Source organism: Coenobita brevimanus, chromosome 49 (genome assembly GCF_032717465.1).
Source record: "Coenobita brevimanus isolate Jiangsu-jjx chromosome 49, ASM3271746v2, whole genome shotgun sequence".
In the NCBI taxonomy this organism is placed as follows: domain Eukaryota; kingdom Metazoa; phylum Arthropoda; class Malacostraca; order Decapoda; family Coenobitidae; genus Coenobita; species Coenobita brevimanus.
Window position 1 is genome coordinate 9,196,218 of NC_137002.1, and position 20,023 is coordinate 9,216,240.

A 20,023-nucleotide genomic window follows, 5' to 3' on the forward strand; every position below is an offset into this window, starting at 1 on the left:
GTGAAATAAAAGAAATCCAAGGCAGTGATGGTGTGACATATCAACAGACTGGAGAAGTTAGATACAGCCTTCATTGATCGCTTCACACACACACACACACACACACACACACACACACACACACACACACACACACACACACACACACACACATCTTTCCTACGCTGAGCAAAAATCGTTTAGTGGTAAAAAGAAGCTAAAACATCCGTCATGGGGCTGAGTGCAGAGGGATACGATACTTTTCAAGGTGACCCTGTCCTTATGATCAGTATGGCGCTCTTTGGCTGTTTTAAGAATTATTGTGACACATTTTGAATAAAGCCACATAACTGGCACTCACACCCTTTGTAGTTACCACTCAGGGGTGGTGTGAGGCAGCGGGGAGAGATATTAAAATACACCACTTATTATAAGTTGTATTTAATAATTTGTTGGCATGTCACCGCAAAGAAAATGTTTATGCAGTGTGTTCTGGCTCGTTAAAAACAAAATTTGTTGTAATTTGCATGAGGGGTACCTGAGTCACACAATGGCCTAGTGGTTAGAGCACTAGTCATTGTGACGTCCTCCCCAAGGCCTGACAGGAGTTTATATAATTATGTACACACACACACACACACACACACACACACATTATATATATATATATATATATATATATATATATATATATATATATATATATATATATATATATATATATATATAAAGGTCCAACCGCACTGCCTCCTGTGTTTACGAGCAAGGTGTCACCGAAAGTGAGTAGGTACAGTTTTGGCAAATCAGAGACCGGGACATTAAACAAAATCAAATCCACGAAGATCTACAAGTACAGTGTAAGAAGCCTTGCAGAAGATTATGAGCTTGATACCTTAGTGAGTGAATTGTAACACATTGGTTGGGATGTTGTAGGTCTGAGTGAGATCCACAGAAAAGAAGACAAACCTGAATCTCCAAGACAGCAACCACCTATTTTACTTCAGAGGAAGGCAAAATGAAAGTGTTAGTGGTGTAAGATTTTTAATTAACAGAAATCTTGCAGACAACAGTTCAGCAGCATATACGACAAAGTAGCATGGATTGTAATTAGTATAGGGAAAGATAAACCTGAGAGTAATACAAGTATATGCACCGAATACTCAAAGCTCAGGTGAATAAACAGAAACATTCAATGACGACATCTCCCAGATTTTGGAAGTAGAAAAGAACACATATTATACTATACTCATGGGAAACTACAAAAGTTGGCAAATCAAGAAATGGGAGAAACATGTACCGGAAAATTCGGAGTGGGTGAAAGGAATGACAGAGGTGAAATGGTGGTAAATTTTGCTGAAATGTATAACATGTGAATAATGAACACATTCTTTCACAAATGAACAAGGAGAAAGTAGACCTGCAGAAGTCCAAATGGAGAAACAAAGAATGAAATCATCTTCATCACAGTAGAGAGGAATAACACGATCACAATTGTGACAGTTATTCATTCATTCATTCATTGCCAGACGCCATGTATCCCACACGGGGTGGCCAAGGGCTTAGAGTTATTTGTTTTACAGGGAGGGGCACTAATCCTCCACCAATCAACAAAGTAATTATAGGAAGTGACCATAGAATGGTGAGTTGCACAGCCATTTCAATTTCAGAAGTGTTTGTAAGAAGCTGATTATAAATAAAAAGATATGCCCAATAAAAGTAAGCAAAAACAAAGCAGCCTTTCAGATAGAAAAAACGAACAGATTTCAGGCTCTAAGTTATGCTGAGTGTGACACTGATGAGTTGAATGACAGACTAACAAAAGTGCTAAGAGAATCAGCGGAGGTAGACGGGAAAGCTAACACAACCAAAACCAACAAAAATTAAAAAATGACCCTCAAGCTTATGAAAAGGAGAAAGAACTAAAGCCAAAGTAAGACGAAATGGAATGAGCGGAATTAAATGAGCTTAGCAACAAGAGACAGAGATTTAAAAAAAAAAATATCGGATCAAAGAAACCATCAAAAAAGGAAAAAGTCTGAAACAGGTCCTACCTAAAAGGGCACTAGGAAAACAACAAATCATATAACTGAAAGACAAAAACGGTGAAATAAGTAAATTCAAAGATAAGATGGTGAAGTGAGTTGAAGAATTTTACAAAGAACTGTATGCATCAAAGACAGTAGTACCAAAAGCACTTTTCAGTTGACACAAATAAAATAAAATACCAGAGGTAACACCAAACGAAGTAAACATTTCTCCAAAAACTATTTCAAGAGGGAAGGCCCCAGGAGAAAATGGAATAGTAGCAGATTTACTGTCGGACGCAGGAATACAAGTACAGAACAGACTCGCCGACTTATGTACTCAGTGTATGAAGAAGAAAATTCCCAAAACATGGTGTAATGCAACTTATTTTGCTTTACAAAAAAGACGACTCAAAAGATCTTAGTAACTATCGATCCATTAGCTTATTATCAGTCATTTACAAACTCTTCACTACAGTCCTTACGAACAAGAATAACAACAAATTTGGAGGAAAACCAACCTCGTGAACAGGCAGGATTCCGAAGCGGGTATTCGACTACTGATCATCTACACACAGGGATCAGTTCTGGCGCCAACCCTATTTCTGGTTCATATTAATGATCTCTTATCTGTCACTCACAATCCCGTTCACTCATATGCAGATGACTCAACACTACATAGTTCATTCACACTCAGACATCCATTTACAAAGTCCAATATCTCTGCCTCTCAACTCAGTACAGCCATCTCTATAAATCAAGATCTAGCTACAATCAGTGAATGGGGACAAAACAACCTTGTCTCTTTTAATGCTAGTAAAACTAAGTATATACAGTTTACTAATAGACAGATATTGCCAGATTCGTACATTACCTTCGGTGCTACTAATATTGTCATGTCGTGACAGGAGAGGTAAAGAATAGTATGGGACTATTTTTATTTGTCTTGGAAATATTAACAAGTCTCTCACACGGACGAGTATAAGTCCCGGGTAGCTACCTCCCTGTCTCGCTATCTGTTTCTCTCTCTCAAATTGCCAAGCCCTTCTCCCGTCACCTGTCTCCTCTGAGGCCTGTCTACTTCTCTCTTGCCTCTTCTGTGGCTAATCTCCGTCTGAGCTCTCTTTACTAAATTCTGGTGTAGCAGGGGTGTGTCACGTGTGTTCCTCGTGGATGGACTAGGTCTTTGTTCACGAGAGGACTGCTGACGGCTAATTGCATCATCTCCTTACTGGCCACTGTCGTCAGCTTTCCTCAGTGTAAGCATGTTTAGCATTGCTCGATTCTCGCAGACACAACACCTCTCATCATCTGACTCCCTGCTTCTATCTATCTATTTATCTATCTATCTATATAATATGTAGTTCTACATACTGCTCGGCCGCGCAAAAATGGCGTACCATCGACATTTAATAGTCATAATATATTAATACATACTATATACACAATATAATGAACTTATAAGCTAATTAAGTGAAATATATAATATTGTAAAAGTAACATAATTGTATGAATATTGTATACATATAATATTCATAGTAAATAGTGATTATTCAGTAATAATACATTTAAACAAGTTGTATACATATTTGAATAAATGGAATGGTTGTTGTATAACACTTTGTAAGACGTGCATGTACAACAGACGTACGCATATAATTGTGCAATGGTAATACTGCTAGGTTATGCATTACATATTTGAGTTATCACTTTAGTAATGTCTAATATTTCACCTAACTTGTATGATGATACTGGTAATATAGAATTGTGCTATAATTGTATGACATAATATTGTACTAACATTGTGGTACTACATAATTGTAACATTTTATGCATTGTTACAAAATATTGTGGTAATGCATAATTGTGTTGGCCTTATAATTGTAGTTACATTTTGTTAATGCAACTATTACATAAGTGTCTTGGCCTTATAATTGTAGTTAAAGTTACATAAAAGTTACATCTTGTTAATGCAACTGTTAATTGGCAAAGTGTAACATAATGCATTCGTTTGTCGTTACATAATTGTTACATATCGTTTGTAGGTACATAATTGTAGTTAGTGTAACATAATGCAATCGTTTGTCGTTACATAATTGTTACATATCGTTTGTAAGTACATGTCATAAATGACATTTGTCTTGGAAATATTAACAAGTCTCTCACACGGAACGAGTATAAGTCCCGGGTAGCTACCTCCCTGTCTCGCTATCTGTTTCTCTCTCTCAAATTGCCAAGCCCTTCTCCCGTCACCTGTCTCCTCTGAGGCCTGTCTACTTCTCTCTTGCCTCTTCTGTGGCTAATCTCCGTCTGAGCTCTCTTTCCTAAATTCTGGTGTAGCAGGGGTGTGTCACGTGTGTTCCTCGTGGATGGACTAGGTCTTTGTTCACGAGAGGACTGCTGACAGCTAATTGCATCATCTCCTTACTGGCCGCTGTTGTCAGCTTTCCTCAGTGTAAGCATGTTTAGCATTGCTCGATTCTCGCAGACACAACACCTCTCATCATCTGACTCCCTGCTTCTATCTATCTATTTATCTATCTATCTATATAATATGTAGTCCTACAATATTCCCATCACCAAAAGTATTGAAATTCTTGGTGTCTCACTTAACAGTGCCCTCAGCTGGACCTCTCATGTCAGATCACTTGCTAAAACCGCCTCAAAGAAACTTGGATTATTGTACAGAGTCCGTAACTTCTTCGCCGATGAGCAGTTAGCTATAATTTATAAGAGTCATGTGCGCTCCCAGCTTGAATATTGCTCACCCTTGTGGAATGGTTGTGGAGAGGTTGCATTAAGACAACTAGACAAAATTCAGAATAAATCTGTTAGAATCATTAACAACCCTGCCATTACATATAAACTACCTCCCCTGCAAGTAAGAAGGAATGTTGCCTCCCTTGCATTATTTTACAGATATTTTTTTGGCAAATGCTCAGACGAAGTTGCGTCTATGGTGCCACCTCTCCATGCCTTCCCTCGTGCTACACGGGCATCTGGTAGCGCTCATGACTGGAATGTCACTCAACCATATTGCAGAACTTCTGCCTATCAGAATTCTTTCATTCCCCGAACTGCATCTCTCTGGAACTCGCTTCCCCAGAGTTGTTTTCCTCCAAATTTCAACCCACAACTGTTCAAGTCTAACTGTTACAGATATTTTATGAATAGAGGACACCAGTAATCTGGTGTATGGATTATTTTTTTTTCCCCATTTGTTTTTCCTTCCTCCGTTCTGTTATCAAAAAATAAAAAATAAAAAAAATGAAGCAGCTAATTGAGAAAACTGCAGAATATAATAAACCACTGTGCTTACGTTTTGTTGATTACGAAAAGGCTTTAGACTCAGTGGGGCACATAGCAATCATAAATTCATTGCGGGAACAAGGAGTGAATGAGGACACTGTAAACCAGACCGAAAACATATATGAAGAAGGAACTGCTACAGCCAAGTTACATAAAGACTCGGAAAAAGTTAAGACTGAGAAAGGTGTGCATTAGGGAGATAAAATTTCACTACAAATATTTACGGCATGCTTAGAAAGTATTATCGGAAACTAGACTGGGAGAGCAAAGGAGTCAACATAGATGGAGAAAAGCTAAACTATTTAAAATCAGCAGATGACATTGTCCTAATCTCAGAACAAGATGACATTACAAGAAATGTTAAATGGCCTAATTTCAGACAGTATCAAAGTGGGGCTAAAGATGAATCGTAGTAAAACTAATGTTTAATCGAAATACACCAAAGAGACTAAGCAAAGAAATTCTTGAAGAAGTCGAGGAGAATCATTACTTGCGACAAATACAAAAACTAACGAAATAAATAAAAAGACGCATTATAATTAGATGGAAAGTATTCGGTAAACATAGAGACATCATGAAAAGTAGCTTGCCAGTGTGTATGAAACGAAAAGTATATAACGAATGTATAATTCCACCTGTGACATACCGCTGTGAGATCTGGAAACTGAAAAAAATCGATGGAAAATCAACTAATCCGTTCTCAAAGAGCAATGGAAAGGTTACCTTTGGAAATATCTTAAGGAGACAGGAAAAGATCAACTTGGTTGATAGAGCAAACTAAAATCAAAGTCATTATAGAAGTTATAAGAGAACAGCAATGGAGTTGGGCAGGTCATGTGGCAAGAAAAGGAATAACCGATGGAGTAAGGGGTTAAGAAACTGCAAACGTAGCAGAAAAAGGCCAGACGGGAGGTGGAGATGAGATAGAGAAGTTCGCAGGCACAACATGGCAGAGATTAGATTGGCTCAGTAAAGGAATTCGTGGAAGAGGATGGGAAGGCCTATGTTCAGCAGTGGACTTGCAATGGTTGCTGCTGCTGCTGATGTAAAATAAATAAATAAATAAATAAATAAACAAATAAACAAATATATATATATATATATATATATATATATATATATATATATATATATATATATATATATATATATATATATATGCATAAGTGCGTGGAGTTATAAAAACACTGTCATCAAGAAAGTAAGTGACCCTTTAGACGCCTGGTGGTCAAGTGGGTTAACGAACTCCAGCCGGATTAAGTGCATATATGATGTCCGAGGAATGGTTTTTTTTTTTTTTTTTTTTTGCTCATATAATGCCCCTCAGAGACTGGTGTCTGGTCACCCTTGCCTTAAATGTGGGGGCTCAGTAGCCTAGCCTCAGGCCCCTTCACTCCCGACAGAGCAATGTAGGACTGGCTGATAGATCGATGGACAGACCCCGCCATATGGTTTTATTCAGCTGAGGGAAGACTGTTACTGGAGCGGCAGGAAACTGTCTTCACTAACCTTGGAACCTGTGTATTTTATTTTTCTATATGTTGTTACATAGCCTATGATTTCATCATCCTTTGTGTAATTTTAACGCACAGTTGCTGCATGTTTGATCACGAGCGTGTTCTGCCTCAGTCCCCCCCTTCTACCGTTATAGTAGAGTAAGTCGTTCTCTCTGTTATACTTTGCGGGATTTTCAGCTCTCTGTCCCCATGGCTTCATTTGCGCGTCCCTCTTACAAGTTGTATCAAGCTCTGCCAGCCCCTATATAATGAGCTCAGTCTCTGCATCATTGCCACTTAGATCTGCTCCTCATTTTGTTCACATCTCTGTCCTCCCCTGTACAGATATTATTATTGTGAGTGCTCAGGAAATCTCCAACCATCTAGCAGCTGTGTGTAATTTGAGTATAACTGTTGTTGCATTTTTCTTGTACTGTATAGCATAAGTTTAATTTGTAGGCCTAGTGAAGTTTTTGTAATTCGTGTGGGGTTCTTTATGTCAGTCATTTTTTATAATAGTTTGTATCTGTAATTATTTATCTGGCATTCACTGAGTATTATCTGGTATCTCATTTTATCAGGGCTGACTTAGATAAATTTACTCTTGCTAATTTCGTGTTAATAGAGGCTATTGCAGTTAACCATATATTTAACCTGTTTATTTGCCATTACATTATCCTTATGAGTCCTGAATGTTTTGTTGTTAATTTAAGCATTAAACTTTAACTTGTAATTTTACCTAACTCTTTTGTTTTGAACCTGGAACTTTACGGGACAGTAGTGATTTTTAGCATTCTCACTGAAAGTGTACGTTATCTTTCTCTGTTCCGTAACATAAATTTGGCGACCTCATATCAGGATATTCAGGATATTATCATAAGGATATTGTTTGATATTTTGTGACTGTGATATATTCATGATGGCTACTATTTCTACACTTGATGAAGCCAAAGATTTTTTGTCAAATGTGCAAACAGTGTGTGATATATAGAAAACAGAACAAAGAATGAACTTAAGCTTGTTGCTCAACAATTGGGAATTGCAGTTCACTCTCATCATTCTAAAGATCAAATTGTTGGCATGATTAATAAAAGCTTGTTTAATGTAACTCCTCCAAATGAGCAAACGCAGATTGAATTAGCTAAGTTACAGCTAGCCCTGCAGGAGGCTAAGGCTAAGGAGGCGGGGTCGCGTGTGAAGGAAGCTGAATTTCAGGCAAAAGCTAAGGAGGCTGAGGCACAAGTTGAAATTGCTAGGATTCAGGCAGACCATGAGTATCGCATGAAACAAGGTGGAACTGGATCATCTAGCTCTGATGATTTTGATGTGGCTAAAAATGTTAAACTTGTCCCTCCTTTTAATGAATCTGATTTAACAAAGTATTTTCAGTTGTTTGAGAGGGTAGCTACAGGTTTTAATTGGCCTAAGGAGTATTGGCCAGTACTCCTTCAAACTGTTCTCACCGGTAAAGCTCAAGTAACTTATGCATCTTTGCCTCAGGATCAGTCTGATAATTATGATGTAGTTAAGAGCTTGATTCTTAAGGCCTATGAGCTTGTTCCTGAAGCTTATAGAGTAAAATTTAGGACAACTTATAAGCAAGATAAGCAATCCCATGTTGAGTATGCAAAAATCAAAGAAGATCTGTTAGAGCAGTGGTTAAATTCTAAGAATGTGGATTCTGATTTTGGTAAATTTAAGCAGATGATTTTGCTGGAGGATTTCAAAAGGTGTATTAGTAAAGATGTAAGCCTATATCTTGATGAGAAAAGAATAGATAATTTGTCTGATGCTGCAGTTTTAGCTGATGAGTATGTTCTCACTCACAAGAGATATTCTAGAGAAAAAGGGAAAGCTGAGAGTAAGTACGTTGCCTCTACTCAGAGTACAGGTAACAGGAAAGAGAATAAGGATGATGTTTCTCAGGAAGTAAATACCAGCTTCACCTCTAGATTTCAGAAAAGTAAATGTACTTATTGTAGTAAGCTTGGTCATACTACGGAGAGATGTTTCAGGAGACAGCGTGATGTGAACAAAAAGGAGTCTTTAAATATTCAGTCAATTGGTCTAGTGTCCACTCTTGAGAGTTCCCAGAATTCTTTAACTGAGTTAACTGAACCTGCTTTGAGGGGTAACTTAAATTCTCATGATGGAGCTCCTCTTTTGAGCAGTAACGTGGGTGACACTCTCAAGAGTTCATGTGCTAATTTCCTGTCTGATGGTTTTGTCAGTCCTCTGGACAGTAATGACAGGAAATCAGTTAAAATATATCGTGATACAGGTGCTTGCCAATCCCTTATGCTGACCAGTGTTCTAGGCTCTAATTTTAATTCCTCTGATGAAACTGTAATCTTACAAGGTGTAGGGAATAATTACTTCTCTGTTCCTCTGTGCAGAGTTAATTTAGAGTCTGGTTTTGTTAATGGTTCTGTTATGGTTGGGTTGGTTGAGACACTCCCAATGTCAGGTGTAACTTTCTTACTTGGAAATGATATTGGTGGAAGTCAAGTGTGTCCAGCTCCTCAGTTGTCTAGTGAGCCAGTGGCTGCGACCCAGGATTGTGATGTCCCTGATGTGTTCCCTGCATGTGCTGTCACTAGGGCTAAGTCTAAAGTTACTGGTGATTTAGAGGATAATGATGATGATGATGTTATCCTAGCTGACACTTTTCTTGCTAATTTGGACCACTCACCAGATGAGGCAGTACCCCGTAGTGTTGATAATTTGTCTCGTCAAGAGTTGGTTGAGTTGCAGGTTGCTGACCCTGAGTTGAAAGGTCTAGCTAACTCTGCTTACAGTGAAGAAGAGTCAGCCGGTGCTTCTACTTGTTATTATGTAAAGTCAGGAGTACTTATGAGGAAGTGGAGACCCCCAACAGCATCAGCCGACTGTGAATGGGAGGTTGTACATCAAGTTGTCATCCCTCGTGTTTGTAGGCAGGATATCATTAGAGCGGCTCATGATTCCAGTTTGGCAGGACACCTTGGAGTGAGGAAGACTGTGGCACGCATTTTGAAACACTTCTACTGGCCAGGTATCTTCAGGGATGTTTCCTGGTATTGTAAGTCTTGTCACACCTGTCAAGTTGTGGGGAAGTGTAATCAGACCGAAAAGGTTGCACCTCTAGTTCCCATTCCTCCTTTTGAGGCGCCTTTCACCCGTGTGTTGGTGGATATTGTGGGCCCTCTTCCTAAGACTTCTTCAGGATTTTCTTATGTGTTGACCATGGTTGATATGGCTACTCGTTATCCTGAAGCCATTCCACTTAGAAATATCTCAGCAAAGAACGTGGTTAAGGAAATGCTAGGGTTCTTCACAAAGTTTGGTCTGCCCAAGGAGGTACAGTCAGACCGAGGAAGTAATTTCATGTCAAATGTTTTCAAGCAGTCTCTGAAAGAGTTGGGCATCTCCCAGATCACGTCTTCAGCTTACCATCCCCAGACCCAAGGAGCGTTGGAGAGATATCATCAAACACTCAAATCGATGCTCAAGAAATACTGTTTGGAACATCAGAAAGACTGGGATAAAGGTCTTCCATTCGTTGTGTTTGCCGCAAGAGAATCTCCAAATGAATCACTGGGCTTCTCACCTTTTGAACTACTGTTTGGCCATGAAGTAAGAGGACCCCTTTAGTTACTCAAGGAATGCTGGCTGTCGGAGGAAGATGACGTCAACCTGCTGGAGTATGTGATGAAGTTCAAAGAACGGCTGTCCACGGCTTTACAGCTGGCGAGAGAGAATTTAGGAGCTGCTCAGGAGAAGATGAAGACTTGGTATGACAAGAAGTCCAGGTTGCGCCACTTTCAGCCAGATCAGGTTTTGACTCTGCTACCAGTTCATGGGTAACCTCTTCAAGCCAAGTTTAGTGGCCCTTATTTCGTGGAGAAGAAACTCAGTGATGTCAGCTATGTCATCGCCACACCAGATCGTAGAAAGAGCAAGCAACTATGTCACATCAACATGCTAAAGTTATATCACAAGCGGGACGAAAATAATCCAGTCTGCACTGTAGCTGTTCCACCCGAGTCTGCAAGTGAAGCTCTCCCATGCAGTATGAGCCTGAGTGATAGTTTGGGGAAGAATCCTGATATCATGAATGATCTCCAGACTAAGCTTTCTCATCTACCACCCAAGGAAAGGCAGGAGTTTTCGGCATTACTGCAGGAGTACCCGCAAGTGTTCCGTGCCACTCCAGGAAGAACTACTGTGTTGATGCATGATGTCGAGGTTGGAGACGCAAAGCCAATTAAACTGCCTCCTTACCGTGTGAACCCAGTGAAAGTTCCTCTCATCCAGAAGGAGCTTGGCTACCTGTTGGACCACAAGATGATTGAGCCCTGTCAGAGCGAGTGGAGTTCTCCTGTCACTCTAGTCCCTAAGCCAGGTGGGTCACAGAGGTTTTGCATCGACTACAGACGTGTTAATCAGATAACCAAAACAGACACTTACCCTCTCCCTCGTGTGGAAGATTGCATAGACAAGATCGGAAAGGCTAGGTACATAAGTAAGTTTGATTTGTTAAAGGGATACTGGCAAGTACCTATGACTGAACGTGCTAGGGAGATCTCATGTTTTGTAACACTAGGAAAGGGTTTTGCATGTTCTGTAATGCCGTATGGTATGAAGAATGCACCAGCCACATTTCAGAAGCTCATGAATGTTGTAACAGAGGGTTTGGCAGGGTGTGTTGTTTATATTGATGATGTATTAATCTTCAGTGACAACTGGAAAGATCACCTATGCCATGTCAGTAAATTTCTTGACCGTTTAGTTCATGCTAATCTTGTAGCTAATTTATCAAAGTGTGAGTTTGGTCAAGCTAAAGTTCAGTACCTTGGGTATGTAATTGGTGATGGACATGTTGCACCACCAGGAGCTAAGGTTCAGGTTATAAGTGATCTTCCCAGACCTAAAAGTAGGAAAGAGCTACAAAGATTTTTGGGAATGGTAGGTTATTACAGGAGATTTGTTCTTAACTTTTCTATTCTTGTATCACCACTTACAGACCTACTGAAAAAGGGAGTTAAATTTGTCTGGACCGATAACTGTGAATCCTCTTTCAACAAACTTAAAGCTATTCTATTAAGTCAGCCAGTGCTCGCTACTCCAAATTTTGCTAAGCCTTTTAAGATGGCTGTTGATGCAAGTGATACAGGAGCTGGGGCTGTTTTGCTGCAAGAGGATGATCAGGGTATTGAACATCCTGTATCTTATTACAGTAAGAAGTTCACTCCACCTCAAAAGAACTACTCAACTATTGAGAAAGAGCTTTTGGCCTTGATTTTGGGTTTACAGCATTTTTCATTTTATTTGTGTTCTGGTTTTGACCCCATAGTCATTTATACCGATCGTAACCCACTGAAATTCCTTAGTAAGTTTAAAGATAAAAATCAGAGATTGACAAGATGGAGTCTACTTCTTCAGGAGTATTCATTAGACATACAACATGTCAAGGGGAAAGAAAATGTTATTGCAGATTGCTTATCTAGACTTTAGACAGATTGTTTTAGAGTAATAAGAAATTTCCTTTGCAAATTTCTTTTTCTTTGTGGGGAGGTGTTACATAGCCTATGATTTCATCATCCTTTGTGTAATTTTAACGCACAGTTGCTGCATGTTTGATCACGAGCGTGTTCTGCCTCAGTCCCCCCTTCTACCGTTATAGTAGAGTAAGTCGTTCTCTCTGTTATACTTTGCGGGATTTTCAGCTCTCTGTCCCCATGGCTTCATTTGCGCGTCCCTCTTACAAGTTGTATCAAGCTCTGCCAGCCCCTATATAATGAGCTCAGTCTCTGCATCATTGCCACTTAGATCTGCTCCTCATTTTGTTCACATCTCTGTCCTCCCCTGTACAGATATTATTATTGTGAGTGCTCAAGAAATCTCCAACCATCTAGCAGCTGTGTGTAATTTGAGTATAACTGTTGTTGCATTTTTTCTTGTACTGTATAGCATAAGTTTAATTTGTAGGCCTAGTGAAGTTTTTGTAATTCGTGTGGGGTTCTTTATGTCAGTCATTTTTGATAATAGTTTGTATCTGTAATTATTTATCTGGCATTCACTGAGTATTATCTGGTATCTCATTTTATCAGGGCTGACTTAGATAAATTTACTCTTGCTAATTTCGTGTTAATAGAGGCTATTGCAGTTAACCATATATTTAACCTGTTTATTTGCCATTACATTATCCTTATGAGTCCTGAATGTTTTGTTGTTAATTTAAGCATTAAACTTTAACTTGTAATTTTACCTAACTCTTTTGTTTTGAACCTGGAACTTTACGGGACAGTAGTGATTTTTAGCATTCTCACTGAAAGTGTACGTTATCTTTCTCTGTTCCATAACAATGTATATTTCGTTTTGCTAACACTAGTCGATTGTATTCAGCATCGGACAGACCTGGAAATTAAATTGGTGAATAATAGTGACGTTTCTGTTAAAATACTATTTTTGCTACTTCCAGACGCTTTTATTTAGCATAGGAAAGACCTGTTAAAGCTTGTCCGTTCTATCTAATATACTATAGCACTAGCCGTGTGTGTGTGTGTGTGTGTGTGTGTGTGTGTGTGTTTTGGGCAGCCGAAACTACAAGTTCAAGTCGCACCAAAACTGGCACAAAAATCTCAAAAAATTCGCTGATGTGAAAAAACTTGGTCCCATCACGACTGAAAAACTTTTACTGTATTTAATGAGCGATCACATTTTGACCAAAAAACGCTACTCCCGGCGCCCGGCATAGGATCTCTGTAGAATTTTTTGCCCATAGCTATAACTAAAATATATTATAGCAGCGCGAGAGCCCTCCGCAGGAGCAAGTGCGAGGGGCCCGAAGGGCCTCAAGCACTTGTCTTTACTAAGATTCATAACGGCTTTCAGCTCAGTTGATGACCAGATGTATACAGCTGGGTGTTAATTTCAGTAGTAACCAAGGAGACTCAATAGTACGTCGTAAATTAAGCTCATGGAGTGTCATGCAACCACGACTTAGTATTCAGATTGTGTGAGTGACCAGTTCCATCAGGTGAACGCAGCCACTCACTCCTGCCTTGTAAGTGACACTCAACGTATTTTATACAACCGTGACGCCGTGTCCAACGTGTCGGGATGGCCCAGTTCCGTCAGGTAAACACAAATCCAGGGCTGTATAGTGAAAACGGGTTGAGGATGTTATTGGAATGCTCGTTGGCTAAGGATTACTTCTATCACTTCCTGGCGATGTCCTTTGAATACTACTCTTAAATACTCCCGTGTGTTATTGGTATAAGTTTCACCTCTACTTACTGTGCATAAAGAGGAAAACAGAAATTTGATCTATCTTAAGCAAAGACATAATTTTATTTTCTTTTATAATCCAAAAACGAAAGAACCAAATGATGGAAGACCTCCCACCCCTCAAATTTGGTGTTTCTGGGATAAATTGAACAAAAAAGTCATATTCAAGATACGTTCATTTCGAGTTGCCCGGACATAGTCTGTTTAAAGAATTGGGGTATATAAATCCAGGGAAATACAGACGGAAGAAGGCAGTTCCGAAGCCGACCAGTTGTATGCTTGAAAAGTCTAAAATGTTAGTTAACTCTTGTGGCAGACAGCTGAACACAAAAGGAGTTTGAGTGTGTTGCCAGAGGTGTGCTACGTGCCCACTGTGTTGGAGGGATGCAGACAGACAGTTCACAATAGAAGTGATCATTTACGTGGCTATAAAGGAGGGATGAGGATGGAACTGTGCGGAGAAGAAAGTGAGAGAAAGAAATCGAGTGAAGCCATTACGAGGAAGGGAGCTGATGTGAAGAAAAGACTTGGACTTCATCTTGTTTAGGAACGCTGTATGTGGGGAGCCACGCTGCAGCAGTGTTTCTATACTAAGGCTCCGTAACCAGCCCTATACAGTTATATACGGTATTCGTGTTGGCTGTAGTGGCAGTACTCCGCTGAGGAAGGAGAAGAAGACTCATCTACAAAGTCAACAGCTGCACAATGGTAAAGAAAATACACAGTCGGCTTAGCACACCCAGTCTCTTTCATGCGGATTTGCAAGAGAGTTAATGTGATCTTTCCAACCGATAAGGAAAAGGTGTTTGGGAGCCTTCTTATCACTCTCAGGCTCGTAGGACGGATTCTTATTGAATGAAATCGCCTACTGTTTGCCGGAGCAACAAAGAGTTATTCCGACCATCAGATGGTTAACAGACGAGAATAAGGCCGACATTGCACTGACTGGTGGGGGTTAGTGCGGGTCGTTGCCTGCCACCCAGCACGTCTCTGCTCCTCAGTTGGCTGTGTCACCGCCACTTATATACACGGCTTTAGCACCATCATGGTTTTGTTGGGTTTGTTCTGCCTACGTTCACAGGATTTTGCTCCGATAATCCATTTTGATTAGCTGGCTAATATTTCAGTTTATCTGTCAGTCCAAAATTACACTGCAGATACATTACGGGCTGCTGTTGGTCATATTGGGTAACGATCACACAAACAATAATCTGTCCACTTTATCTTGGCTTAAACCCGCCATCTACATCATAAATCCTAAGCAGTAATAAATTAACACTAATATACTGTGCCAACCACAAAGAACGTTAGTAATGTATTCAGCCAGTGAGGTACTGGCATTATGACGTATGGCCGAACACTAAGGTTAAATTGGAAGAAGTATGTGCCGTGGCGCACTGGTTGACAATCACTACCAAATAATCTGTGTTTGGTTTCACTACCTCGCTGGTAAATGTGCACTGCCAGTGTCGCATTGCAGGCAACCACATGCAGGGCCCTCATCTGTTGCACAGAATTACAGAACTTTGGCACCAGATTACTCTCAGTGTTAAGACTGCTGCTGGTTGACTCAGGTGAGGTGCTGTACTGTACACAAGCCCACACATCCTGACCACCAGGTGTAGATCACATGTGCAGATAATAAAGTACCTTGCTTGTATTTCTCGTTTTAAACAGACTTCATTTTTTTTTTTTTTTTTACTGCGAGAATGCTTTTCCAATTTCTCCCTTTTTACCTACAAAAGTTATTGTCAAGAGTAACCTCATGATGCTGATGACTTTTCCGTTTCTACTGTTGTCACCACCAGGATGATTATATGAAGCCAGACTCACGGGGAACTACTTTTCCTTTATATTCTTCTCACCCTCAGACAGTTTTATGAAGCCAAACACCAAGACGACGGTGACTGTTTTTCAATTTAAATCTTCTTCACGCCAGATGAGTTAAGTAAATTCATCCCCCCCTCACCAAGGTTACTTATTTCCTATGTATTTCTTTCTTCCGTCACCCAGTATTAGTCAGCTGAGGGCCGGCTGCGTGTCTGGTCCTCGTGGGGTTCAGGCAGGTAATGTCATCACTTTACAGGTAATTGGAGTTAAGTGGGAGTAAATGAGCCGGATTACACCCCCTGCTGAGAGGTTAATGAGCTGAGTGGGACAACGCCTCAGCGGAAGATCATGTGGAGGCAGCGAAAATAAAAAACTCAGACCTCACTGTATTATATTCTTATTTTTATTTTTAGTTACCCGGACAATGAGATGTCTTTCGAGTAATGAATAACGTTTTGAGTTGGTGAGAATAATTGACCCAGCCGTACTGACAGTGTGAATGACATTATTCTTAACCCTAAGGAACACCATATATACATGATTAATTTCTTTACTGCAAGAGACCTTTGTAGGTTGACTAAAATGGAATAGGCTGCAAGAATCTTAAGTAAGCAGGCGTCATGGTGCAGCAGGGGTAATGGACACGGTTTGTATCCAAGAATGTTTTCGAATTTAATTTAACTTGCGTGGAAGGTAAGAAAAAAATATTACAACCCTACTGAGAGTGTTATTGGGTGTGTTCATAACTGGTGTAGAATATAACATTAACTCTTTTACAACGAGCCTGTTTACGACGAGACGTGTAAGCCGATAAAAGCCATCACTGAGGCAGCAACGGTTAGGGAAAATATATATATATATATATATATGATCGTATGAAAAGTGTAAATGGAAATTACACATACATTATCAGTGCCTTTGCTAGTGTTTCAGGAGAGGGGAGCCTTCGTGCGGTGGCAGTGACATAGCAGGGTGACTCCGCTGCCTGGGTATGCAAACTCCCCTCATTTCCCTCCCTATCTCCTGAAAGGAGGATGGTGAACTGTAGGAGGGGGACAACTTTAACCCGCAGTCTGCTGTGTTCACAGTCAGATGAACCTGGAGTTACAGCTACTATTACTACTGCTTCTAAGAATGGTCTTTAAAAACTGAATAAAATCGTGTGGATGCAGCAAGGATACAATATAAAGCAGGCGTTATCATGTTGCAGGGTTAATGGAGGTTTATTATAACATACACTGTGAGAGGTCTTACATAAATTGTGTAAATCGTGGAAGCAGCAAAGGGAAAAATAATATAACAGAGATAATAGCACCGGAAAGCTATAGGTCTGTTCGTAATCAAGTTCGAGAATACTAGCATGATTAATACAAGCCGTATTTCGCAAGGTGAATAAAATCGTCTGGAGGAAGCAAGAATAAAAATAGAGACGTACGTATTGATGATGAATGAGTTAATGAAGGATGTCTAAAAGCCTTTCTTCGTCAGTTTCATGATGTCGAAGGATTTGATCTGTTGTGGACTGAATAAGAGACCGCATTATACTGCAAGGAATGTCTGTGGTGTTAGAAACCTTTCCTCGTCAACGTCAGGATCAACATGGACATGATAAATTATAGTTCACTTACAAAGCTTTAGTAGTTGAATAAAACAGTAATGAGGCAGGAAGAATATAATCCAATGGGCGTCATGATACTGAAAGGTGATAAAGAATGTTGGCACCAATACGGTTAGAGAGGTCGTTCCTGTGTCGATTAGAATTATCCAGAGATAGTAAGAATACGGCATAGGAAACGTCACTGTACTGAAGCGGTTGGTCCGTTCACTACGATATCGCCTTTATCTTCTATTCAGCCTACCTGGCAATTCCTTTTATGCAGCATGGAACACTTACTGTGCTGAAGAGTTGGTAACACTCTTCACTAACAGGCAACGACACACCACAACGAACTGAAAAAAATCGTTTTTTAGTAAAAGAAGAAAACAGGAATTATGTTGTCGACATAGAGTTAGTGAAGAATGTTTTTATCCCTTATACAACGAGAGACCGACTCCAAGGCTGAATAAAATTATCTGGCGGTAGTAGGAATACAATTGGGTACATTTCCGTTGTCGCTGGAAGGATATTGACAAATTCACTTTGCCAAAGGCAACAGGTGTTGCGATGCCCAAATACATTTACAGGCAGGTAACAAGCCTACTGTACCTGATGGCGTTACATGACCCAGAAACCTCCCGCCATTTCTTATGGTCTGAACCACACATTTACAAGGAAGATGGGACAGCTTCCAATAGTTACACGTGAGAAAATCGTGTCGATTCAGACTGCCTGAAGCACAATGAATTTCCACCTTTTGAATCACCACACACCGCACTACAACATAACTAACTCTGGTATGAGAGCCCACTAGACTGCCAAACTGGTTTCAAGTGCTTTTTCCATACCAAGAGGGAATAGATCAGGTTAGATTGGGTTAGGTTAGATTAGGTTATGTTAATTTAGGTTCTAAGAGAGCCTTGAGACCCTATCGGGCCGCCCAGCATTTGTCCAAATTAGAGCCGTCTCTGAACCACCCTTCACTTTGGAGTAAGTCCTTGGAGGCCCGACAAGGCCACAACGCGCTTGCCCAAATAAGAGCAGTTTCTGAACAGCCACCACCACCACCACCACCACCACAGTTAGGTCCACGACCATCATCATCACAGCTACAATCACCACCACCACCATCATCACAGCTGCCACCACCACCATCATCGTCATCACAGCTACCACACCACCACCACCTCCGCCACCACCACTATCACTTCTACCACCACTACTGCTACCATCATTTTCTTCTAAACTGGATGCTACCTCAGAAGTGGTGTATATGTGTGTATATATATATATATATATATATATATATATATATATATATATATATATATATATATATATATATATATATATATATATATATATATATATATATATATATATATATATATATATATATATATATATATATATATATATATATATATATATATATATATATTCTGAATCAGGGTGACCCAAAGCTGGTTTTAGGGGGGTCGAAATTCAGTTCTTGTTCATTTGAGCTCTCTGATAATGTTTGCATTTTTGGCCCTGGCAACGCCGGGTACCCCTGGAGCCCCATTTTTGACATGGAGACTCACACGGCCTCCAGTTCGGACATAGGCTATGTAAGGTTGATCTCCGAGGTCATTTGAGGTCGCTGGTAAAAAACGCTCAAACGACTGGGCCCAGCAGCCCAATCTTTGGCATGGAGACTCAGATGACCTCCAATGGACTGGTTGACGGTCGGGTACAAGTTACATAAAGTAATAGAATGGTCACTTGTAATCATCGGAATATCATTATTTTTTTCTCTCCGATTTAATATTTATGAAAAAGAGAGGTAAATCAAAGATGGAGCTTATCATGCCTCACGCGAAGCATGCACCCTCGCTGTGATGTCACAAACCATCTGACCGCTGCCGCTCACAACAATGTCTGGGAATCATACTTCAGTAAAGGGGAGATTTCTGTGATATTCAGCTGTTATTATTACGATAGGTATGTAAGACTTAGTGTGATAGCTCTTTTAAAGGTGAAGTGTGCAATGTTTGTGCTTTAGTGAAGAGTTTAGTCCAGTATCTGTAGGACACCCCGGTACCACAAAGATTAGATTTGATAAAGTCGTAATGAAGTGATTCATGAACTGAATCAATATACGTATTGTTAGGTCCTGGCTCCAGTGGCATATAGTCCTGAAACTGGGCATTAATACATAGAGAAGATATCACGAAGACCAAAATATTTCAATGTTTTTTCCTCCTAGATAGGCCAGACCGTGAACAGCTAGACCTCTGTGGAATATTTGGTTATCTCATTTCTTGGTCTTACGTACTGGCGATGTTTGAACATCTTTTAAGTAACAGCCAGTCTGATCCGGAGAATAGAATTTTCACATCCCTACCAATGGCCAAAGTTAGGGTTGATTTCGCTTGACTAGTGACTGGTTAAGTTATGCTGTGTATGCTAGGCTGTGATCATTTTTATCACCATATAGGTTCATACACAGTTAATTATATGGTATCCGGTCAAAA